The sequence below is a fragment of the Neofelis nebulosa genome, chromosome 1 (genome assembly GCF_028018385.1).
Source record: "Neofelis nebulosa isolate mNeoNeb1 chromosome 1, mNeoNeb1.pri, whole genome shotgun sequence".
NCBI lineage: Eukaryota > Metazoa > Chordata > Mammalia > Carnivora > Felidae > Neofelis > Neofelis nebulosa.
The window spans coordinates 142022557-142049745 of NC_080782.1; the positions used below are offsets into that span (position 1 = coordinate 142022557).

The window sequence follows — 27189 nt, forward strand, 5'->3', positions numbered from 1 at the left end:
ACGCAGAGTTCTCAACTTTTAAGTCAAGACCAACATGAGCCATGGACAATGGCAACCCACAGTTATTGGCTGGGGAGGCAGGGCTGGGAATGAAGCAAGGAGTGGAGGAAGATGTCTTAGCCTGGTCTCTATGGCTCACAGCGCCAATCTGCTCGAGTACTTGAAAGCCACACAAAAATTCAGCAAACTAGAACAGGTAACAGTTTGCCAACCCTCGCTTAAAAGTCAACAATGACTCCTGATACCAGACTATCTACTCTATGCCCCTTTTCAAGATTTTAATTCAGAAAATTCTTTTTTTTTTTTTTAAGAAAAACACTTTACTAAAATCCAGTGGGAAGATAGATTGTAGAAACTGCATACAACATAAAACATCCAGTTACAAAGCTGCAATCTTGATAAACAACCAGCCACAGACATACTACCAAGCTATCAGTCCCAAATCCCCTCATTTGTATTGGAGGGGCTGGTTCAGCAGAGGTTCAATTGCGTCAAATTTGGTTTCCTGATTCTTTTTTTTTTCCAATCGTTGATTTTTCATAGAGAGAGAATGTGCATGCCTTAATGGGGCAGAGAGACAGGGAAACAGAGGATCCAAATCCAGCTCCACACTGGCAGTATAGAGCCCAGTGTGGGGCTTAAACTCACCAACCATGAGATCATGACCTGAGCCGAAGTCGAATGCTTAACCAACTGAGCCACCCAGGTGCCCTGGTTTCCTGATTCTTCAGGGCTGGTCAAATGAGTTTGCATGGCATGGTTCCAAGCAAACACAAAATGACCCTTCTGAAACCATCAAGGGTTCTGTGTTTTGTTTAGTAGTGAGGATTTATTTGTACTCCTGACTCTGACCTATCCCTCAAGCACCCTGGAATTTGTGATTTCTCTAGTTCTTCTGGCCACTGATGGCCCAAGTAAGACTGTGGTGCCAGAACAACAGCTCTCCTGGTCTGTGGACATAAGCAGTAACTTCTCATGGGGGAAAGGACAGGCTGAGCAGTCTACCACAAGGACCTCCTGAGTGGAGAGGAAGAACATTTCGGCAAAGTTCCCCATGGGAGGCACTATCAACAGCCAAGCATGGAGTACGAACCAGCCACCTGAGGTAAGCCCCTCTTCCTGGCAGTCACTGGCCAAACTAGAGGTGCTGCTCATTCTTCTGTTTCTGACCAAAGGTGTGGATTTTCTGCACAGTTTCAGTGAGCCAGGCAACCCTGGTGAGTCCCTTGGTGGTCAGGGCTATTGGGATCTGTGTTTTCAGCCAAAGCCATGACAAGAATCTCCTGCTGCTGGAGCCTCTGCAGAGGCTGAGGGAGCAGGTCCTGAAGATGAAGGCTCACAAATTCAGGGCTGACTTCCTGAAGTTGCACAAATCTCCAGAAACATTTTTCTCTAAGTTGTTCTTGCAGGGTGGTCCAGGACCTCTACATGTTGGCAGCAAATTGAGAGTAGAGCTTTAGGTGGGGGCAGAAGCCTTCCAGCCCCTGTGCCCGGTGCCCTACTTTGGAGGTAGGGAAGCAGCTCTTGGCTGGTGTCATAAATGAGTTCCCAGGACCCAGAGTGGGCTTGGTGCTTTGCTAGTTGTAGAGTGCCCTTGGCTCTTGGAATTCCCATGAAATACATGGCCACCACCAGCTTTGGCTGTTCCTGGTAGTACCCTCAGTCTCCATCAGTTCCCAGGCAGTGCAGGCACATTTTGGCTCCCAAGCGCACACTGCTATAGCACCTGGCCTCTCCTGCTGGGCTGAGGGGTCAGTGCTCTAATCCAGAAACTCTTGCTTCCTAGATAGCTTTCTCACTTCTAAACATTTTTTTTAAACGTGTGTGCAGATTTTTCTCAGTAGATTTAGTCTAAAACAGAGTTTCTCAATCTCGGCACTCTTGGCATTTTCGGTCAGACACTTCATTGTGGAGGACAGTCGGGTGCACTACAGGATGGCAGCAGCTTGCCCACCTCTATCCACTGGGGGCCAGTATCACTTCCCCAGTTCTGACAACCAAAAATGTCTCCAGACATTGCCAAATATCCCCTCGGGAGACTATTGCCCCACTTCGGAACTACTGGTAAAAAATAACTACTTTTGCATTACCAGAAGAGGAAACTGAACATATTTAAACTCCTTGAATTCTGGTTATTTTTATGCAAAAAATAAAATACAGCATTATAATGATTATATAACCTAGAAAACGCTCGACTTAGTGTTTCATATATAAGAAACTATTTTGGGGAGCCAGACATGTGCCTAAAGATATAAAGATAGTTAATAATATATTTAGGATGGGTCAGTAAATAATAATTATTAAAAGTGTCCATAACCCATGCTTGTTAATAGTTTGAATCCATTACATGTTTATGAAGTTACCGGGATTTTTCTCAACTTATTTTACATTTATTATCCATTTCACCCTCAGAATAATCCAAGGAGATAGGTACATTGTTGTTCTCATCTTTAACATGTAGAAAATGAGGTGCAGAGATGTTAAGTAACTTGCCCAGTATTGACAGGAGATAAGTGACAGCACCAGAATTCCAACTGAAGCCTTCAGTCTCTAGAGACTCAGCTTTCATAGTTTGCTATTTTTAAAGGAATGAAGCTTAATAATAAAAATGTGCTTTGAATTCCTGGTTGCAAGGATTTCTGGGTGTGATAGATTTTATTGAATTAGTCACTGTGTTTCTCTTCGGGGTTCTTTTAATGCTTGCTCATAGCTCTTTTAAAAAGGATGAAGACTGAGTTCATTTAAGACCATTTTGTTCAGTACTTAAATAAGCTGAATGATGTTCATAATAATGAGATTTTGGATTATATGTGCAAAGATTTAAAATGTCCCAGGAGGAATTTAGTATAGAATTCATAAAATATTTCTTGACAGCTAGAGTTCTTAAGCACAATTGTGGCCAAAAAGTAATAGAATATCGAAAAGTGGAAAAATAAAAAACAGCTAACAATATGACTGCTATAATTTACCAGCATAACTTCTTAATGGGATTCAGGTCATAAATTCAATTTCCAGGTGAAAAGTCACTATTAAAAGTTGTTGAGAACCAAGCCAAGATTATTAGGATGATATAGAATGGGTAGAGATAAAGGAGAAGAGCAGACATGTTTAAGTAATATCCTCTATTCTAAAAATCAACTGTTATTAGCTATACATTAATATGTAAAGAAGTATACGGTGTGCATACTACTATACAATTTGGACCTCGGGATTTCAAATAAATGATCATGTACCTGAGGTGAAGCAGGGAAGATATGATGCAAGAAGGAGAGATATTTTACTAGTGGGCAGGGAAGGACATGGGCATATTTAAATTTGGTAAGCAGAAAGAAATCTTTATTAGCGCTTATACAGTTAGAACTAGGTATGTCCAAGTACACATGCACACATGTTTACATATATATTCAAACACATTTTTGTCTGAGCTAGTTTATTATTTTTGTTATGTTTTGTTTGTTTTGTTATGTTTTGTTTTTAATGTTACTTATTTTGAGAGAGGAGAGAAGAGTATAGAGAGAGAGAGAGAGAATCCCAACCATGCTTCACACTCAGCATGGAGCCTGACATGGGCTTGACACCATGAAACCATGAAATCATGACCTGAGCCAAAATCAAGAATCAGACGCTTAATCACCTGAGTCACCCAGGCTCTCTGTTTATTATGCCCTAAAGATGCACTCAACAAGCACAGACATATTTGTCTTTCTAACAACAGTAGTATAGTTATGGTATTAACATAATCTATTCCCCTAAAATACACATAGAGAGTGATTCCAGAACCCAAATGTGGGTCATTCATGTTTAACTTGGAAAAACTTTATGTCATACTCAAATAGCATATAAGATGCTATTAGGTCACGTTCTCATTAATAAATTATTGTTTTATATCTCTATGTTAAACACATAGAGAAAGATAATTAAAGGAAGGAGCCTAGATTTTAAGAAATAAAATTATTTAGGGTTTCCCCAAAGCTTTGTAGCCTATGTAGAATCATGACAATATAATTTGACATTGGTCCTAGCCATGATGGTATGACCACTACTAGCCTAGCTCTTCAAAAATAAAACAGAAAGTTTAATGAGGCAATTGTTTGCCAAAAGTGGACAAAAGGGACAAAGGATTGCAGGTTTTGAGAGTCTGGGAATACATGGAGTAAGACCCACAACATCCATGGCTTAGTGTGTACAGGCACTTTCTAGAACACAGGAAAGCCAAGGACAAACAGAGCACGATAGTCTTTCTAAACTGAGGAAATACAGATTGGCGATATAAATCATTAAACTGACTGGAGGTTGTGGATTAGGATAGAAAACAAAAGGGAGCTGAATAGAAGACAACTCCCAGAATCTACATGGAGTTCCTCTTACTTTGCTGGTCAAATACTACACTGTGTGTATTGTGAGTGAGATTCTGGAAGGTCTGGAAGAGAACAGATACTAGCCGTAAGCTAGCTGGACATTTTAGCACCTGTGCTGTCTAGGAGACACAGAAGTCCAGCAAGAACGGAAAGTCTCTGCTGAATACTTGGTACTTTGCCTGACTCCCAGGAAGTCACTTACTGATCCTAGGATAATAGGTAATACAGACTCACTCTAACATAGCTTTTTATAAGCATGGTTACCAGTAAGGGGATGCTTGCAAGAATGAAACTAAGCACTTCCCAGAGAAAGGCAACAGAAACTGACCACAAGAAAGCCTAGATGTTGGAATCAGTAGATGAGGTGCGTATATATTTACATATGTCCAGAGACTTAAATGAATGTGTGTTCATAATAAATAAACAGATGAACCTGAAAAGTAAAATATTTGAATTTTTTTAATGTTTATTTATTTTTGAGAGAGAGAGAGACAGACAGAGTGTGAGCAGGGGAGGGGCAGAGAGAGGGAGACACAGAATCTGAAGCAGGCTCCAGGCTCTGAGCTGTCAGCACAGAGCCCGACACAGGGCTCAAATTCGTGGACCGTGAGATATGACCTGAGCCGAAGTCAGATGCTTAACCAACTGAGCCACCCAGGCACCCTGAAAAGTAAAATATTTTAAAAGCAAAAGGGGTGAGTGAATGGGTTAACAACAGCTTGGAAACAACAGAAGAAAAAGAAAAAAATAGAGACTCAAAGATGCATGAGTCAAAATTAAGTGGTAAAACATAAACATAAATGGTAAAATAGAAATATAAGTATAAAACATTAAATATACTTATAAAATATAAGTATAAAACATTAAATATATATTATATTATATATAATATATATATATATATATATATATATATATATATATATATATATATATATATATATATAAATGGTCCCAGATAGAAGGACAAGGGAAAAGAAAAAATGCTTGAAGAAATGAGGGCTCAAACTCACCATAATTTGGTAAAAAAATAAATAAATAAATACCAAGATCCAGGAAGGCCAGCAAATCTCAGAAAGAATGTATAGAAATAAAACACATTTGGATACATTACCTTCTAACAGCTGAAAATGATAAGTCAAGGTAAAATCTTGAGAGCAGCAAGAAAAACAACACATGCGAGAGCAATGAAACAAATGACAATTGACTTTTTTTAATGTTTACTTATTTATTTTTGAGAGGAAGAGAGAGAGAGAGAAGAGAGGAGGGGCAGAGGGAGAGGGAGAGAGAAAATCCAAAGCAGTCTCTGCACCCTCAGCACAGAGCCCGACTTGGGACTCGAACTCATGAACCATGAGACAAAATCAAGAGTCAGATGCTTAACCAACTGAGCCAACCAGGTGCCCCCAAGTGATGACTGATTTCTAATCAGGCAGTGCAGACCAAAAAGAACATAATCTTAATAGTTCAAAAAAAAGAACTTGTCAACTCAGAAATTTATATCAAGTGAAAATATGCTTCAAATATGAATGTGATAAGAAAAAAATTTTTAGATAAAAAAAAAAAACATGAAGCAAATTCATGTTATTCAAACTGAAGGAAAGTGACCAATATGGCAACTTCAATATACAGGAAGAGACAAAGAACAACAGAGATATAAATATCTGGGAGTGCCTGGGTGGTTCAGTGGGTTAAGCGTCACACTCTTAACTATTCTTACATGAGAGTCCAGATGGCGGCATTTCCAAACCTTAAGCTGTTAACATCCTTATACTCTCTGAACCTTGATATGGTGACATCTGTCTCACGGCTTCCTATCTTTATGCATCATAATAATCAACTCCCCTTTATGCAGCATTCTCCTTCTCAAGGAAGAAAATACAGTCCCAAAGTTCCCAGCCCAAGTGTGACTACATCTCTCTGGCCAAAACGTGGCTACACACCCACCCTAGGCTGAACGTTGGCAAAGGAGAACAGGCCACCAATATTAGACCTGACCTGTCATGATTTAGACATTGGGTATTTTACTGTTGCTCAACCATGGGTCTATTAGTTAAAAAAAAAAAAAAAAAAGCAGGGGGTGGGGAGCACTGGCTATTGAATAGACAACCAGTAGAATGTACCACATTTGGTAAGACAAAATTAATCTGGAATTAGTGTACAGAATGGATGAGGCAGTGAGTTATAAAGGGAGGTATTAAATAAAGGGAGCGATGGACAGAGCATATGGAGGCAGATCATTAACCAGAGCACTGCCAGTAAGAGACTGCCTCAACAGTGCATGAGTATAACCTTGGAAGACATAAACTACCATCTAGTGTGAAGTTATAAAAAAGAGAATGCGAGAGATCCTATTTGGTTTGTACTCTGTGTTACCAGATTGTTTAATTGCTTTAATTTCTTCATATCCCCAGGAGACCACTTAGAATTGTCTCATGTGTCTCCCAATTTAATTTCTATCGAATACTTTTAAACCTCCTTCCTATACTCTTCACCTACCCTCTGGCTTTTCTGACAAAGGAGTACTGGCAGTCTTGCTGCTATCTTTTACTTATTAAAATGTCTTCGTTTGCACCAGCCTAATGCAGCATTCAGCACTTGGCATGCTGCCATGTTGGTTATTCCTTTTAGCTTGGGTTTTCAATTCCTGTTTTAAAAGAACATAACACCCAGTGGGCAATATGGAGATTAGAAGCAGCAAATCACATGACAAGGGCAAAAAACATATGTTATAAACATTATAAATTTCCCTACAAGGGTGGGTATGAGTGGTAGCAAAGTAAACACAGACAATAAACACTCTGCTTCATTATGCTTTCTTTGTCGCATACATTGTATTTACTTATTTATTTAAATTCAACTTAGTTAACATTCCATATAGTATTGGTTTCAGGAGTAGATTCATCACTTACCCAAAACACCCAATGTTCATCCCAACAAGTGCCTTCCTTTAATGCCCATCACCCACCTAGCTCATACATTTTTTTTTTTAATTTTTAATTAGGTTCCATGTCCAGTCCAGAGCCCAACATGGGGCTTAAACTCACAACCCTGACAACAAGAACTGAGCTGAGATCAAGAGTCAGATGCTTCATCGACGGAGCCAAGTGGTCAACTCCATACATTTTTTTTTTAATCCATAATCATGGCTTGTGCCTAGGTCCTTCCTGTCTATTGTCAACCCACAGAGCTATAATACAGAGAACAATACTCAAACAGGACACCTGAAGTTTTCTAATCAAATGGGAATAAGACTTCTGGAACCAGTGCTTACCAATTTATCCAGAAATCTCACTATGTCTACACTGCAGCAGAATCAGTCCATTTATTTTGCACACAGTGCTACGTGTGGTCAAGTACAGCTTCCTAAAACAAAAGCCATCTCTGAACAAAACTTGATTCATAGGAGTAATCAGATTTCACCATTAAATTTATTGAGTATGTAATTTATAGGCACAAACCACAGCCAATATTGTAGGTGTGGCAAATAATTTTTAAAAATCAAAAATTAACGACCAGAGATTAAAACATACAATGGTAGCAGACACATTCTGATAAATCATAACATACATTTCTCAGTTGATATTAAGTGCTCACTTATACTTTAAAGCAATACCTGCTCTGCTTTTTTTCTTTTTTTTTTTTTAACTGAAAAGTTTCTTCTTAACTTCATGACAAGGGAGATCTACCAAAGCCTTCCTATCTACTCTGGAACGTTAACTTCAAAGAAAGGGAACAAATTCTAGGTCGGTAATGATCAGCTCTTCAATGTCCTTATGCTTAAAAAAATACAGTAATGCTTAAAAAAATAAATAAAAATAAAAACAAAAACAAAAAAAATAACTTAGGTTCATTGTTGAAGTCTCTTCCAATTGTATTAAGAAATAGGTATCTGGCCGGGGCGCCTGGGTGGCGCAGTCGGTTAAGCGTCCGACTTCAGCCAGGTCACGATCTCGCGGTCCGTGAGTTCGAGCCCCGCGTCAGGCTCTGGGCTGATGGCTCGGAGCCTGGAGCCTGCCTCCGATTCTGTGTCTCCCTCTCTCTCTGCCCCTCCCCCGTTCATGCTCTGTCTCTCTCTGTCCCAAAAATAAATAAAAAATGTTGAAAAAAAAAATTAAAAAAAAAAAAAAAAAATAGGTATCTGGGGCACCTGGGTGGCTCAGTTGGATAAGCCTCCGACTTCGGCTCAGGTCATGATCCCGCATCTCGTGAGTTCGAGCCTCACGTCAGGCTCTGTGCTAACAGCTCAGAGCCTGAAGCCTGCTTCAGATTCTGTGTCTCCCTCTCTCTTCCCCTTCCCCACTCATGCTCTGTCTCTCTCTGTCTCTCAAAGATGAATAAACATTAAAAAAAACTTTTTTTTTTTAATTTTTTTTTTTAACATTTATTTATTTTTGAGACAGAGAGAGACAGAGCATGAACGGGGGAGGGGCAGAGAGAGAGGGAGACACAGAATCGGAAGCAGGCTCCAGGCTCTGAGCCATCAGCCCAGAGCCTGACGCGGGGCTCGAACTCACAGACCGCCAGATCGTGACCTGAGCCGAAGTCGGACGCTCAACCGACTGAGCCACCCAGGCGCCCCTAAAAAAAACTTTTTTTAAGAAATAGGTATCTCATTTCTTCATTTTCCTCAGACCATAGTAATGAGCTCTGAAAAAATTTATAACAAATATTAACTTAAAATATAAATTCTTGCATAAAGTTAGACTAACATACTTAAATATAATCATTTTCTTTGCTACATGACTTTATATATATTCAATCTACATTTTATATGATTTTAATATATTTTTTAATGTTTTACTTCTAGAAATTGGAAGATACTATGTCCCAAGTTGCCGTACTGATTAATTTTTCTTCCAACAAATGGAAAACAGAAGATGGAGAGTAAAATATGTCTTACAGCCATGTAGCCACTTTAGCCATATCCTGGGTGAAATATGTGCCTTTTTTAAAGCAGTACTAATGATCAATATGGGGGTTTTGTACATTATCAATAGGGTGGTAACCCAAAGCTTTCATCAATTTACCTTTTCCTGATTCCAATTACAATACAAAAATATATATAATGTACTAATTCAAAAGCTCTCCATGCCAACAAAAAATATCGATGTCTAAATATATAGCACCAAGACTAAATACCTAACACCGACTAAAGGTTAAAGAGGTATCTTTTGTTTTTCCCCTGTTGAGAAAAGACCCCATCTGCTGGTTTCTATCATCAAAACAGCTTCCAGACAATTCATTAGGAAAACTAAATACTTACCAACCCATACTACTTTTGTACACAGATATATTGACTCCTCCTCCAGCACCGTGTCCCTGGACACCTAAACATTATTGAAGTCCTTTATATTATGCATGTTTAAACAAAGGTATGTACGAGTCTGAGAATTTCCCAAAAGAATTCACAAACCATTTCAGTGCAGCAATTAAACTAAAATGGAAGAGCAATAAAAGATTTTAGCCATGTGATCTTGTGAGCCTCACAGGAAAGGAGGAAGTTTCAACAGGAAGTGACTTAGATACAGCAAGTTTATTCTTCCTCCCTATGTACCATGTTTCATATTCTGGAAAAGAAGCATCAACTTCAAATATAAATACTATATATATATATATATATATATACATATATATATATGTATATATATATATCTTCAAATATAAATACTATATATACATATATATGTATGTACTATAAGTACTAGAATAAATTTCATGTTAAATAAAAATGTTAGATCACTTCAAAACAACTCAGAACTCAGGGGAGATGATGCACAAAAGAGCATACTTTTACTCACATTGTTTATTCCTTTAAGACATATTTATTGTGCAACAAACACTGAAAACTCTAGAGGCCTAGGGAGAATATACGACGAAGAGGCATGACAATTGCTCTCCAAGGACTCTTCACTTTGCCTTCAATTTTATACAGACCCCTTTCACACATTCTTAAGGTTTGCAACTTGAAGTTCTTGAAGCACTAGCCAAAATGCTGTCTTTATTAGCAGAAAAATATTATTGTAGCCAAAAAGTTAAAACTACGAATTTTTTAAATTATCTATTTCCCCTTCTTGAGTGACCAGAGAATAAGGAATCAATTTATTACTTCCTTTTGCAGTTTCCAGAAGCCCCCCAAATTATCTTCTCAATTCTAATTCTACTTTTGTGATGGTTCTTTTTAAACTCCTACTTCAGCTTCACTACACCAAACACACTCCTCCAGTGTTGCTGTCTCATGGCTCAAGACGGATTTTCTACACTCTTCCTTTGAACAACTTCCGGAAATTCAGAGGGCTCATGATCTTAAATCAAGTAACTATCCCCATGGCTGTGGTGTTGGAAAGCAAGACAATCACTTTCTAGGAACTTGCTTTTTGTCACTTTCACAATACCTAGTGTTTGTTTATCTGAAGAAAGTTTAGGGACTCCTGGGTGGTGCAGTCGGTTGAGCTTCTGACTCTTGCTAACGGTTCAGGTCGTGATCTCACAGTCATGAGATTAAGCCCCGTGTCAGGCTCTGAAATGAACATGCAGCCTGCTTGGGATTGTCTCTCTCTCTCCCCCCTCCTCTGCTCATGCTCTCTTTCTCAAAATAAATAAACACTTAAAAAATAAAATAAATTAGTAAGTTGTGTAAGAGACTTCAGATGCCTAAATGTCAGACGTGGTCCTTTTTTTACAGAGAAAATAAAGAGTATTTCAGTAGAATGATAATCCACTTTATGCAGAAACTAAGCAAACACATGAAGTTCTTGTAAGCAAGTGAGGGAGTGAGGTTTCACTGGTAAATAAAATTATTTCAAATTGCTCAGATTTATTTTAAGTCAGCTTTGGAATCATTTAAAAATCATAACATATGCAAGTCCTGCGCTAGTCCAGCTGCTTAATTTTCCAGGATTATTTATAAATCACTTTTGTTCAATAAGTAAAATTACCTTCCCTGCTAAATTTCAATTACCAGACACTTCCAAAATATTTCTCAAACCAGCAACTGTTTTCTCATTCGCTACTTGGCATGTCTTCAACAACTTATTTAACACTTGTAGCAGTGTCTCAAAGATCTGATCCATCGTGTTGGAGTGATTTGTTTTCCCACTGCAGCATCGTTTGATTTCCAACAGACAGTATTTCTGCAAATAAGCTTCAGAAGTGTGAAGCGCCTCCATCACAGTCATGCACAAACGTGCCCAAACCTAACAGGCATGAAATAGTTAAATGGTAAAGCCCTAAGCAGCTTCAGCCAACAGCGACACATGATACGGTCCAAGAAATAACCTGAGAGACACTCCTTTGATTAATGCACTGAAAGATACTGAAATAGTTGTTCTCTTTCTGCCAAAAGCCAGAATGGTTTAAGACTGTTGGTCAAACTGAAATGATCATAAGAATCACCTAGGCAGCATTTTACATCTAGAGATTCTTGGGTTCCATGCCCAGCAATTTTGTTCAGTAGCATTGGGGGCAGGGGGAAATCACTATTTTTTTTTTAAGTGCCCCAGTTAGGAAACTTTCTCCAGTCCTCTGCTCAGGCACGATTAGAATAAATGATAGAACCATACATCAATACCAAGTGTTCTATATAAATACCAATTGTATTTTGGTATATTTACTTTCAGAAATCATTCATGTATATACATACACTCAGTTTAGTGATCTTGGCTACAGTTCATTTAATTATGTGTCTAGAAATTTTTTTTTTTTTAAGAAGTTTTATTTATTTATTTTTTATTTTTGGGACAGAGAGAGACAGAGCATGAACGGGGGAGGGGCAGAGAGAGAGGGAGACACAGAATCGGAAACAGGCTCCAGGCTCCGAGCCATCAGCCCAGAGCCTGACGCGGGGCTCGAACTCACGGACCGTGAGATCGTGACCTGGCTGAAGTCGGACACTTAACCGACTGCGCCACCCAGGCGCCCCTAGAAATATTTTTTTAATTGGACACTTTTAGATATTCTTGCACAGAAATTTCTGAACTCAGTGGACCCAAATGATCAATATTCTCACGCATGAGTAAGTAGATCCTGTAATCAGCAACCCTTACAGAAAAAGACAGAAACAAAGTCTATTTGGATTTTAATTTCCTTCATGTGAAATGTGATGAAAGACGTTGAAAAAAAAAAAAAATTGGGGCGCCTGGGTGGCGCAGTCGGTTAAGCGTCCGACTTCAGCCAGGTCACGATCTCGCGGTCCGGTCCGTGAGTTCGAGCCCCGCGTCAGGCTCTGGGCTGATGGCTCGGAGCCTGGAGCCTGTTTCCGATTCTGTGTCTCCCTCTCTCTCTGCCCCTCCCCCGTTCATGCTCTGTCTCTCTCTGTCCCAAAAATAAAAATAAAATAAAATAAAAAAAACGTTGAAGAAATGTGATGAAAGAACCATCTGAGCTGTGACCATATGGAAACCACTGATCTACACCTCTCCTTCCTCCTGCCCCTCACCGTCCCTTCTAAGGAGAGGAACAGCATTCCCAGGAAACTGTACTAGGCCATTTTGCAAAGAGGAAAGTGCTATCACTCCCCTACCTTCTAAATTCATATGGATAAACGCCATAGCATCTAGGAGCAGGAAGAGCCAAAGTTGTATATATGTGGGAGGCAAATCTACATTCTCTAGAGGCTATGTAAGGGGTGGTTAGAGCCTACTCTAGACCTGTGTCCGATCCTCATGATGACATTTATACACTTTCTACTTTGTCTACATATTTAACCTCTCTTTGCTTTACTCTCCTGATCTGGAAAAATGGGGTACACTTTAATATTTACCCCGTTATCACCATATCTGTGATTGCTACCTTAGTATTCAGAGGGCCAACAGACCAGCAGCATAGGCCCTACCTACAGCCTGTGAGAAACGCAGGACTTAGGCCCTGTCCCAGAATATGCATTTTTAATAAAATTTTCACACATGGCATCCGACAGTTTGAGAAGCACTGACTTAAGACATGTGAGGATCTTAGAATTTTAAGGAATTTACAAATTTGCTGTTATTTAGTTTAAATCTGAACACTACACAAAGCCAAGAATTAAAAATTCTGCCAACAGGTATATAGACCTGATGGAAGCAGTGCCCAGTACGGTCTGTTGGGGACAAATCAGAACCAATAGAAACCAGTTTGGACCAGCAAAGAACGTGTACAGATGATGGCAAAACTAGAGACTGAGAAAGATGACATAGGAAGAACTACAAGAGAAATCTATCTCTGACAAATTTCCTTCAAGATTGTCTCTCTGGGAAGGGAGATAGAAAAGTCAATAAATAACAGTGAAGGTTTAACAATGCATGCACACAGAACAGAGATAGTTTAAAAAAGAGAGAGAGAGAGAGAGGTGCACTCTGCCTGGAGAGGTCAGAGAATGCTTTTGCAGGGGACCCACATCTGAACTGGGTTTTAAAGAAGACATGTAGACAAAGAAAAAGGCATTCTGAGCTTTGGAAATCTCAAATACAAATGCTTGAGGTCTTCACTGCATGGTCGCTGAAATTCAAGGTCACTACACCTTGCATGTGGGTGGCATGGCTCTGTGTTTATGAAGGAGAAAACCAGAAAAGGGTGTTGAAATGCTGCTAGATAGATGCTAGGGCCTCTCCCTCTGCCACACAGTTCTGTTGTTCAGGATGGGCCCAGAAATCTGCATTTATAGGCCATCCATCATTCTGCTATATTTGATAAGACATGATACTGGTGTGTGACTTAATTATGAAATGTTTTTATTTCTTTTTAATAAGCATAACTGTGTCCCAGGCCAAATGAGCTGCCAATGAAGGGATAAACTAGTGAAGTGACCAACATTATTGTTTAAGTGGATAAGTTGGAGAAATGTGGTTATGCATTTATTTATAAATGGACAGTTAAAGGTATTGACTCTGGAGCCAACGTTCCAGATGTACTATGCAACCTTGTACAATCACTTTAATGCCCTGTGCCTCCTGACTTATCTCTGAAATGGGACACATAATGAGGCAGTTGAGGATCATGAAGCATCACTAACATTGTTTAACATACAGTAAACATATAGTAATAATAAATGCTTAGTCATGACCATCATAACCATGCTACGCCAGACTTCATATGATAGAGTTTTATGAACAATGCATCTGCCCCAAGTAAAGATTACAGAAGGATATATTTAAAAATCTTGTTAACGGGGGCACCTGGGTGGCTCAGTCGGTTGAGCGTCTGACTCTTGGTTTCGGCTCAGGTCATGATCTCATGGTGTCATAAGTTTGCACCCCATGTCAGGTTCTGCACTGGCAGCACAGAGCCTGCTAGGAATTTTCTCTCTCTCTCTCTCTCTCTCTCTCTCTCTCTCTCTCTCTCTGCCCCTCCTCCACTTATAGTCTCTCCTTCCTAAAATAAATAAAAAAAATTTTTTTAAAAGAGTGGTTTAAAAAAATCCTCACACTCAGTGCCTTATGCATAGATAGAAGTTCATACTTATTTCAAAACTTCTCAGTACCCTTTTAAAAAGTAGAAATATTTCCTTGTACAAGTCTTCTTTTGTATTTTGAAGCATACATGGAATAGTGGCTCACTGATGTCAAATCTAATCAGAAAGATGAATGCTTGGCTACTATAAAGCAGCAAGACTTAAAAAGTCTCTTGAGGCCAAATGTGTTCTTTCTCAAACCAAACTCACTGAAACAATGCACAGACTCCAGACTTAAACCAAGACATGGGCAGAGAAAAGTTTGAAATACTTTAATACAGTTACCACATCGCACAGAATTCCATCTCTCTCTTTTTAAAAATAATCTAATACAAGAATAAGTTAGCCAAGCCATGGCTCATTATAACAACAGATGCATCATCTAGGAATTCACAATCTGTTTGTACATTCATTCTGTTTTGGAATCTTGAAGTTAACACAATACTGTTGAAAGATGTTGAGGCTTGGTAGATTTGAAATAGTTTGGTGATAGGCATGCTCATTCCTTATTAGCAGCACTATGAATCAGTAACGACTGACATGTATTAAAATTTTCAAATAATTTCTTTTCCAGTGATTATACATTCCAAACTTAAATGCATTAAAAGATCACTATAACTTTCTCTTGATAACTCTGCTTTTCAAATGGTATATAACAAGATACGAATACCTAAAACTATGGAAACATATGTATAAATTGAAACTAACGTGTACTTATTTAACTCAGGCCTTTTTGAGGACATAATTTATCCTAGATGTGCTGCTTTTTCTGAGTAGTAAACATAAGCTGACGATATATATATATATATATAGATAGATATAGATATAGATATATAGATATATATATTCTGTATAGCTGGTATTCCAGGAACTTAAAATCTTGAAATAAAGAAATATAAAATGATATCATTGGGATAAAAGACAGGTTGAAAACTCAATAGTTTCTACTTTTTCTTCAATGTTGAGGATATCCACAGAACTTGCTGTATACTCCTCTCAAACCAGACAGTTTTAAAATGCTAAATAAATTCAATACAACCACAGCCTATTCTATCCTGCAGTCCTCCCAAGTGTCCTCCCCCAACTTGTCCTTCCACAGCTGGTATCTCTGCTTTCCTCTCCTGGCTGCAGGATGATTCCACCTTGTCCTCAGCATGCAACTTGAAGACCACTTCCACAGATGAGCCTCCCCTGACTTCCAGAACTAGGTTAAATAGTCTACTGCAGACTCACCTCACATTAAGTACTTCTCCATTCTAGCATCTGTCGATATGCCATTGTATGGGGTGTGTGTGTGTGTGTGTGTGTGTGTGTGTTTAATGTCTGCCTCTCCACTATCTCTGTGGAGGTAGAAACTTGACTTATTAGAGTCAGCCTCAGTGCTGATCACATAAAAGACACTTAAATACTGATTGAATGAATGAATACAGTTTTTAAAATAAATATTTTATTATTTTATTTTATTTTATTTTATTTTATTTTATTATTTTTCAATATATGAAATTTATTGTCAAATTGGTTTCCATACAACACCCAGTGCTCATCCCAAAAGGTGCCCTCCTCAATACCCATCACCCACCCTCCCCTCCCTCCCACCCCCCATCAACCCTCAGTTTGTTCTCAGTTTTTAACAGTCTCTTATGCTTTGCCTCTCTCCCACTCTAACCTCTTTTTTTTTTTTCTTCCCCTCCCCCATGGGTTTCTGTTAAGTTTCCTAGTATCCACATAAGAGTGAAACCATATGGTATCTGTCTTTCTCTGTATGGCTTATTTCACTTAGCATCACACTCTCCAGTTCCATCCATGTTGCTACAAAGGGCCATATTTCATTCTTTCTCATTGCCACGTAGTACTCCATTGTGTATATAAGCCACAATTTCTTTATCCATTCATCAGTTGGTGGACATTTAGGCTCTTTCCATAATTTGGCTATTGTTGAGAGTGCTGCTATCAACATTGGGGTACAAGTGCCCCTATGCATCAGTACTCCTGTATCCCTTGGATAAATTCCTAGCAGTGCTATTGCTGGGTCATAGGGTAGGGTCTATTTTTAATTTTCTGAGGAACCTCCGCACTGTTTTCCAGAGTGGCTGCACCAATTTGCATTCCCACCAACAGTGCAAGAGGGTTCCCGTTTCTCCACATCCTCTCCAGCATCTATAGTCTCCTGATTTCTTCATTTTGGCCACTCTGACTGGTGTGAGGTGATATCTGAGTGTGGTTTTGATTTGTATTTCCCTGATGAGGAGCGACGTTGAGCATCTTTTCATGTGCCTGTTGGCCATCCGGATGTCTTCTTTAGAGAAGCGTCTATTCATGTTTTCTGCCCATTTCTTCACTGGGTTATTTGTTTTTCAGGTGTGGAGTTTGGTGAGCTCTTTGTAGATTTTGGATACTAGCCCTTTGCCTGATATGTCATTTGCAAATATCTTTTCCCATTCCATTGGTTGCCTTTCAGTTTTGTTGGTTGTTTCCTTTGCTGTGCAGAAGTTTTTTATCTTCATAAGGTCCCAGTAGTTCACTTTTGCTTTTAATTCCCTTGCCTTTGAGGATGTGTCAAGTAAGAGATTGCTACAGCTGAGGTCAGAGAGGTCTTTTCCTGCTTTCTCTTCTAGGGTTTTGATGGTTTCCTGTCTCACATTCAGGTCCTTTATCCATTTTGAGTTTATTTTTGTGAATGGTGTAAGAAAGTGGTCTAGTTTCAATCTTCTGCATGTTGCTGTCCAGTTCTCCCAGCACCATTTGTTAAAGATACTGTCTTTTTTCCATTGGATGTTCTTTCCTGCTTTGTCAAAGATTAGTTGGCCATACATTTGTGGGTCTAGTTCTGGGGTTTCTATTCTATTCCATTGGTCTATGTGTCTGTTTTTGTGCCAAAACCATGCTGTCTTGATGATAACAGCTTTGTAGTAGAGGCTAAAGTCTGGGATTATGATGCCTCCTGCTTTGGTCTTCTTCAAAATTACTTTCGCTATTCGGGGCCTTTTGTGGTTCCATATGAATTTTAGGATTGCTTGTTCTAGTTTCGAGAAGAATGCTGGTGCGATTTTGATTGGGATTGCACTGAATGTGTAGATAGCTTTGGGTAGTATTGACATTTTTACAATATTTATAAAATAAATATTTTAAAAGAGAGAGAGAGCGTGTGAACGCATGCAAGTAGGGGAGAAGAGACAGGAAGAGAGAGAGAATCCAAAGAAGGCTCCATGCTCAGTGCAGAGCCCAGTGTGGGGCTTGATCCCATGACCATGAGATCATGACTTGAGCCAACACCAAGAGTTGGACACCCAACCGAAAGAGACACTGAGGCACTCCTACATGTTTTTTAATTAATAATTGTCAAGGCTCTTTTTTTTAATAGATTTTTTAACATTGTTTTTTGAGAGAGAGAGAGAGAGAGAGAGAGTGAGCAGGGGAAGAGCAGAGGGTTCTTTAAATACTTCTACATGTGCTAAACCCAAGAAATAAACATACAATCTTCCCTGGAAAGTTTACAGAAAGACCAAGTCTTTATATTACATGATAATAGACGGTGACTACCCTCATCACGGCGAGCACTGAGTAATGTAGAGAATTATCAAATCACTAAGTTGTATACCTGAAACTGATAGAACATCATATGTCAACTACACTTCAATAATAAATACGTACACACATATATACATCAAATAAAAAAGCAAACACAAAACTGTGGATCCTGCCAGATGATGGAAAATTAAGTTGTCCATTTGAATAAAATGTTTCATGGCTTATTTGAATTGAACCAAACTTTTGAGAATCAAATCAAGAACAATTTTTAGTTGTAGCTGAGAATCTGGGAAAGAAAGAATTATTCTCTACCTAGGGTTTCCTTACTCCATTATATATGCTGATTTTTATCTTGAGGGAAAGGAAATGCCCAAGCATAGCAGGCTCGTTCCTCACCATCGTGTCAAGATTCCATTTCACTCCTTCCTCTGTCATCCCACATAAGCAGAGTTTTCCAGTCACCTGTGGGTGATGGAGTCTGCTACTGAAAAACCCAACAGAGCAGTGAGAGTTAGCAAAAACAAAATGTTTTCATGCATTGGACCTAAACACAGTTTAGGTCAGTTCAGATCGCCACCCTCAAGGAAATGAACGGTCACAGGAACTTCTACAATATTTCTTCATTGCTCTTGGTATAGATCCATAATTTCAGAGATAAATGGTTCCCTCTCTTCTACACCCAACCCCACTGAGCTTCACCACCACAGCTGAGACTTCAACATACTTCCAAGATTTAGTCATGCTGCTTTAGTTATGAACCTTTTATGAAAAAGTTAGCTTGTTGTGAATCAGACCTTCCCACACAAGGCCACAAAAATGTGTGAGTTCATTTCTGAACAAAATATTTAGCTGAGTTAGGGTTGGTTTGCTTGTATCTCACATAAGACATGAGAACAGAAATCTTATTTTTGCAACAAGCGATCCATGATTTTTATTTATAATATCATAATCATCTTTGCAGATGACTAGATCTAACTCACTTTTCACGCTTTTCTTCTTTATGTGTTCCTCTGCAGGTTATCGAACGAAGTTTTAAAAAAACTTACTTGATTCTAATTTTCACATGGGAGAACAGAGCTCAGGTTGTTCTATTCTAAAAAATTATATAGGAGGATGCTGTCCTATGTCAAAGGGGCTGAAGCCCATACAAAATGTGCCATTGCCAGTGAGCCTGTAGTGGCCGGATGATTGGCTCACATTTATGAGTCAGGACTGAAATCCCTCTTTGGTGCCAGTCATGGTGCCTGGTCAGCATGGGCCTCTGCCCAGGGTCAAATGAGGTTTTACTCCCTAAGGACAATGACATGAATCTTATTCATTAAATCTGAGGCTTTTCTGCCCCATAATGTGATTCACACACTCAAAAATGAATATTTTAATGCATACACACTTCAAATAGCCTCACATCTTTAAATGGGAATTTGAATGGTTAGAACTATACACACACACACACACATAAACACACACACCACTTTTAGTTTCCAGGACTCAGCAGAGCAGATCAAGATCGAGATATCAAAGTCCTGATGACTGTGTATTTCCAGTGGGCTGGTCTCCTACTTCCCATTTGGGAAGAAGGGCTCTAAGAAGTACAAATCTTCAGAGACAAACAACAGTGGCCAGAACTCAGGACTTACTGAGACTATATGATCAGTTTTCCTAAGCAAGGTTGTCCTATTCAAGGGGTTTGTGATACAAATCTAATTATTTAGAGACAAATGCTATACCCCAGGCTCCAAAGTATGGCGATTGCTTTAGAGTATTTTACATGTACTATCTCACAACAAAGCTCATTCGAGTAAACATTTAAATCACCATTTCGTCCAGATACGTACTTTAAAACTAAAATTCAACACTGGCAGCTGTTTCTCCATCTGAAATGAAAAACCTTCTCCAAGTTATCAACTAAAATCATTTCCTTCCAACACAATTTTAACCACCTCCTCAAAAAGATGTTGAAGTTAATTATACCTGATAATGACTCTCACCTCTCAGGAAGCACCAGAGAGTCTCCCAGGACACTCTAAGAAGGTATTTTCTAGTCTTGTCCAACCAGAAGCAACTAGGATGTGAAAGCAAAGTCCTCCACACATGGAGAAACCAAAGAACCAGTTCAGGGACAGAAAACTCCCCAAAAGTCCTTAGATATGAGGCACAAACAGTGTGTCTGAGAGACTGAATGCCAGTAGTAAGAACCCTTGTGAATCCATTTTCAGATGTCCTACCAGTCTCATAAGTAATTTGAACTTCATTTTCCTCAGATGTAAAAGGTACAGAATAAAGCTGAGCCCACAAAGTTGTGAAAATTAAAACAAAGTCCACATTTAAAAAATTTTTAAAAACATTAAATCCTCATGTTAGGGTGAGATACTGTTTATTAACTGGGGTTGGAAAAAAGAAACTTATGTGATCATGAAACTTAAGTATTCTATAACTTGTCCCAAAATAGCCAGAGATACTTCCATGAAAATGTAAATCCACCCTCTATATCAATTAAGCAAATAGTCCACAGAATATTCTCTCCCAGAGAGAAAGTAGTCAGTTTTATGATGTAGATAGATATAAATTCTATTATCAAAAGTATGAAATTCCACACAGATAATATTATGAAATACTCACAGCAATCAAAGTTAGAATCAATCTGATTCTATCTAGACTGATTTCTTGCCTTAAGCCCTCATAGCTACTACCAGTCAAATGTTTGTTTACACATCAAAAGATCTAACGTTCACAGATCTCAGTACATTTTTATTTCTATCTTGGAACAGCAACTCAGGATTCTGTAACCTAAAAGCCATAAATATATGAACTGAAAACCCACATACAGACTAAATAATAAATAAATGTTTGATCTCCTAGGTTTTTTGCTTATCTAAATACATTAAGAATTTGTTGAACTCATCGCTCTGTTATGAACTCAAAGCAGTGTAATTTCACCCTTCAGTTAAATGGAAATAGCTTTCAGTCATCCAAGTTAAGACTCAAAGTTAAATCCAGAAGAAAAAAAAAAAGGAATTATTTAACTTTGAAATTGTGTCATCTGTGCAGAGTAACTTTTTAAATCACGTTGCTTATAACAAGTGTAGTTTACTGGTTTAAAAATTTGTTTGACTCTATTTTCTGTGGTCTGTGATAAGCAATACATAGTTAAAGCTCTGATATCTGTATATAAAAGGCATTATCGAGATCACCCCTCAGCCACGTGCAAATGAGTGTCACGTCATCTCCTGGCTTACTCTGCCCTGTCACCCCTGCCGCAGTTCTTGCGTGATTGACAGTGGATGGTCTTTGAGAGCAATGTTGGCAATTCCTCCGTGTGTCCTAATTAAACGATTCTGCAGGGGACAGAGCGGATCTCTTCCCTGTGCCTGCAAATGTTCCCTTGGAATCCCATGAGGGCGGGCCTTCCTGAGATATCCCAACAGTTAATGCTGGTACCTCCATCTTTTGCCTGTTTTAGAATCACTGGAAACCCAGGTAGCCTCCCTTCCTAGCACTTGCCCTGTAAGAAATGTGGGAGAGAAGGAAGACGTTGTTATGTCAGTCAGCAGTCCCCTGACATTTCTTTCTCCAGTAGCACAGGAATGGCTGTACTTCCTGTGCACTTCCAAAATTACCCTGTGAAGAAATATTCCAGTCTCTGCATCTTGCAGAAAGCTACAGACATGAGGTGAGAAATGGTGACATAGTGAAGAAATGTATTTTTAAGTTTTTGTCTTGTTTTGTTTTGGTTTTGGTTTTTTTTTGTTTGTTTGTTTTTTTTTTTTTGAGGGAAGGAAGGGGCAGAGAGAGAGAGGGAGAGGAAGAATCCCAAGCAGGCTCTGTGCTGTTGGTGCAGAGTCTGACATAGGGTTCAATTTCATGAACTGTGAGATCGCGACTTGAGCCAAAATCAAGAGTTAGCTGCTCCATGGACTGAGCCACCCAGGAGACCCAAGAAATGTCTTTTAATATGTACTTTTTTTGGTAGCTTTTCTCTGTAAGATTCAATTATTTATCTCATTGCTTCTTTTTGTCCCTCTTATTGAAGGGGGGGAAAAAAAGCCACAAATAGGGTAGGCCACCTTCAAAACTTGATGCTGTTAGGAAGGTCTCAAACTATGAATCACACTCATTTGGATTGGACTTCTTTTCCTTCAGGAGCTATCTCTCTCTCTCTATATATATATATATATATATATTCCCTACCAGATGTACACAAGTTACCCATTCTATTCATCCCATAGAATTGTTCACGTAACAATTGAACATACGATGATAAATACTAATCTATTAGCCTACTTGATGCAAAATGATGTCAAGAGAAAAAAAAATGCCTGGAGATTCTGAGCATTGTGGAAAGTCTCATCTTGGAGAAGCAAGCCTCTACCACTCTAAAATTAGTTTTGTTCTTGAATTATTCCAATTGTTATCCAAATGACTCACTATACAGGGCTCAGATAGATGCAATCCAAGGGCCAATCTTTGAGGCTCTATTTGAGCACTGATATCCTAGTTTAGTTAATCAGAAAAGGAAGTAAAAATAAAGAGGACAAAGCCTCAGCTTTAGGGAGTACTACAGGTCAACCCAGAATACTGGTGAGGCCCTGAGGCAACAGGACAAGACATAAGGGTTAACATGCCTCAGCCAATTTCACACAGGCTGGCTTCCGCAAAATTCTACAGAAACCAGCCCCTGCCAAATTCCTGAGGCAATCAGTCCTAGGCATAGCTGAGAGGGCAGCTCAGCCCACAGGTTCAATGAGGCTGCAACCGCAGGTCTCAGACCCCATCCCCCTGATCATGTGAGGGAACGGACATCAATCAATAAATGCTGAAATAGCAGAAAAGGGACAGAGGACAAGCTCTGGCAGTTCATACATACTGCTACTGTGACACAGGGCTTGGGCCCAAGGCTTCGAATGTGGCTGATTAAGGCCTGGCACTCCTTCAATTATGTTGCTTAAAAACTCCACAGCACAAAAGCCAGGATTCCTGTCTTGTTGTCTAGCCAACTGGCCTTTTGTGCTCGACACATATGCAATTTGTTCTGTGTTGGTAGAAGAAGAAATTGGTACAAACAGAACCACCTTTGTGTAAGATATTTTAGCACTGTCTAGCAGAACTTTTATATTTTGACCCAGGATTTCAACTTCTAGAAATTTGTCATAAATACGTATTTGCAAAATGATGTTTGTACCAAGTATTCATAGCGGCACTGCTTTTTTTTATAGCGGATTATAAAAAGACTAATGTTCACCAACAAGGTGTTGGTTAAATACATAATGCTACATCCACATAATGGAATACTCTACAGCTGTTAAAAAAAAAAACGATTAGAAAGCTTGCTTTGCATTAATATAGAAATACTCCAAAATACACTGTTCAAAGTGTAGGCAAGGTGTAAGTGTATTCATTTGTTCCCTTCCTAATATTTGAATGATAGGGACATAGTGCAAACTATTAAATGCATCAAGACTGAAGTGATGAAGGATAAATCTTCAAAAGCATAATATTTAGCAAGTAACCACAAAACAGAGCACTAAAATGCAGTATCACTTGTAATTCTGAGAGTTTTCAAGATGAAGTTCAACTGGTACCTCAAGCTACTTATGTAGGCAAGACTTAACTGAGCACATTTGTGGAAGTATTCAGTTTATGAAAAAAATGAGAAATGATACAAGTAAGGTCAGTCTACTGAGTGATTCACAAAGACTTTTCAGATTATATTCCAGGATTATCCATAGTCTGATTAGTTTTTAAAACTTTTCAATTCTTTATCTATAATTACAAAATTGTGGAAACTGATGCTCAGAAACATGGTCTTGTGGTATGCAGCAAAATAAACAGGCTAGAACAACATAGTATCAAGTTTAAATCAAAGCTCTGATTTTCGACCAATCATTTGGTTTCTAAGGACCTCTGTTTCCCAATAAGCTAGAAAATAAAAGCTAGGCATAATTATGACCAAGATTCCTTCCAGCTTTACTATTCTAGAATTCCATTCAATATGACTATCATATGGCACAAACTCTAAGGTTTCGAAAATACATTAAAGAATCATGATACAAATAATAGAGTGAAGTCAGCAATTAGCAAAGAAGAATATGCAGACAAAATACAGCAAATGAAGGTTTCAATTGTGTCATCTTGATGACAATTTGACTATTGAGAGGTCTGGGTGATGAAGAACCTACTATAAAATGAAGCCTAGTATTTTCCCAAAGCTGCACAGTGTTTCAGAGTGAATATTATAACCTTTGTAGAGAGAGCATGAGATGAGTATCTTAAGATCCAAAATGGTCACCATTTTGAATGAGCTTTGGAGGTACCACAGAGTTCCATCTCCCAACATGAAACATCACTCTAGAAGTTCTAGCTGCCTGGGGCACCTGGGTGGCTCAGTAGGTTAAGCACCCAACTCTTGATTTCGGCTCAAGTCATGATCTCCCAGTTTGTGGGTTCAAGCCCCACACTGGGCTCTGTGCTGACAGAGTGATGCCTGCTTGGGATTCTCCCTCCTTCCCTCTCTCTGCCCCTCCCCTGCTTGTGTTCTCTCTAAAGAAAGAAATAAATAAACTTTTTAAAAAACTTCAAATATCAAGCTATAATTCTCATCACTTACAAATTCTTCTACAGACTAGGAAAATCCATCTATTAAACAAAAGCCACATGTTCCTATGGCCCAAATTTTCTCTAGTAAATATACCGAAGGGAAGAGCTGTAAGACCATGGTATATGTACATACTTGGTTGAGTGAGTTAATGCTAAATTGTTTTCCAAAATGCTTACACCTGTTTATACTCCATTTGGTGGTATGGAAGAGCTCCAGGTGTGTTATCTTCTTGGCAATATCTAATATCATCAGCACTCTTAACTTTTCCAATCTACTGCCTTTAAATTATTCATTCTCAACTTCCTTTCCTTTCCTTTGGTTTTTCCAAGTTTAGAGTCACATGAAAAGCTTGTGCTAATAATCCACCACCACATTCACCCCTATCAGCTCTCCTATGAGCCTTTACTCTTTCCTTCATTTCTAACAACAACTCGCTACCCTTCAATTTTAAGTTGTTTATTTTTTTCAAATAATACATCTGAAAGTTATTACTGTCAGGACCTGGATATTCGGTGTTATTGATAACTAACATGTTTGTTGGCTGCCACATAGACCTCGTAGCTCTCCAATATCATCCACTGGAGCCAAGTATAGGAAACCATGTGATAAAGTTGGATGGTTAGTTGTACCATATGCTTATTTCAAAAATGCAAATTTGTTCCAAACGATTGAAATATTGGAGAACTCTTTCAGCCTCACACAAATTTTGCACTTGCCTGTGCACAAATTCATTCGTGACAAATATTAGGTGAAGAAAGAAAACTGTACTCAGATGTGGCAAGTCATGTAGGAATACACAAAAACCAAGCTCAATTTCAAAGCTTCAAGCCAGGATGTCCACCCTCTCTTTACACCTATATTTTCACATCAGTTAACAAGTAACTATTGTGCTCTTTTTACCAGGCACAGTGGTAGACACTAGTGATCAAGGTTCTCTGTGGTCATCAAAGTCATAAATATGCACAAGCTCATAAAAGCTATTTTTGCTGCAATAATTACCAAAGCGTAATAGTATTAAGTGCTACAAAGAATAAGTGCATGATGTTGTGAACATGTGTTACATGAACGAAGTTCTAACCAAACTTGGAAGCTACAATTCAAGGAGAGCAGACAAAGCTGCCTTGAGAAAGTGACCTTTCAAATCAAACAGCAAAAGTGAATTCAAGTTAGCCCGATAACAGATACGAATGAAAAGAAGGGAAGGCTACATGGGAAGGCTCTGAAGTCAAAAGAAATTTGTCCCCTGGAGCACCTGGGTGGCTCAGTCGGTTAAGCATCAGACTCTCGATCTTGCCTTAGGTCAGGATCTCACAGTTCGTGAGACTGAGCCCTATGTTGGGCTTGGTGCTGACAGTGTGGAACCTACTTGGGATTCTCTCTCTCCATATCTCTCTGTCTCTTTCTCCCTCTCAAAATAAGTAAACATTAAAAAGAAGAAGAAAACAGAAATTTGTCCCTGAGGAAGAATAGAGAGAAGGCCAGTTTCACAGAAGCACAGCAAATGAGAAGAATAATGATTTGGTAAGAGGATATGGTGGGTTGGGTGGCAGCCCCCCAAAAAATATGTCCACGTGGAACCTGTGAATGTGATCTTGTTTGTAAAAAGGGGCTTTGCATATTTAATTTTGCAAAACATCTTCAAGATGAGATTTTCATAGATGCACTGCATGGACCTTAAATTCAGTGACACATATCCTTATAAGGAACAAGAAAGGAGAAAACAGAGAGACACACAGAAGAAAAAGTGATGTGAAAATAGACTCAGAGATGGAATGATGGATCTACAAGCCAAGAATGCCAAGGATTTCCAGAAGCCACAAGAAGCTAGGAGAGAGGCATGAAGAGATCTTCCCTCAGAGCCCACAGATGAAACCATCACTGGTGATACCATGATTCTAGACCTCTTCAGAACTCCAAGTGAATAAATTTCCATTGTTGGAAGTCATCCCAGCTTGTGACAATCCGTTGTGGCAGACCCAGAAAACTGATACAGAGGCCAAATCATTCAACGGCCTTATAACTTAGGTAACTATGGCAGCCGGATTCCAAGAAGGCTCTCATTCATCTGTGTCTCCAGATATTCACAACCTTGGGTCATCTGCTGCCCTTGAATGTACCTTGAGATCAGGCACATAGTGCAGGTTTTTCTGGATCCTTGTTTTATATTTTCATTTTATTATTTCCAGGGCTTAGCATTGGGCCTAGAATATAAGAAAAGCCCAATAAATATTTAAGAAATTACTACCTGACCACTTTAATTTAGATAACAAGAGAATTGGAGG

The 27189-nt window shown here is 38.9% G+C and overlaps 1 pseudogene; it reads right to left on the reverse strand.

Annotated features, from left to right (window-relative positions):
• Nucleotides 1-886: 886 nt before the first annotated feature.
• On the reverse strand, nucleotides 887-11536 carry LOC131519894 (rho guanine nucleotide exchange factor 39-like; annotated as a pseudogene).
• Nucleotides 11537-27189: the final 15653 nt, after the last annotated feature.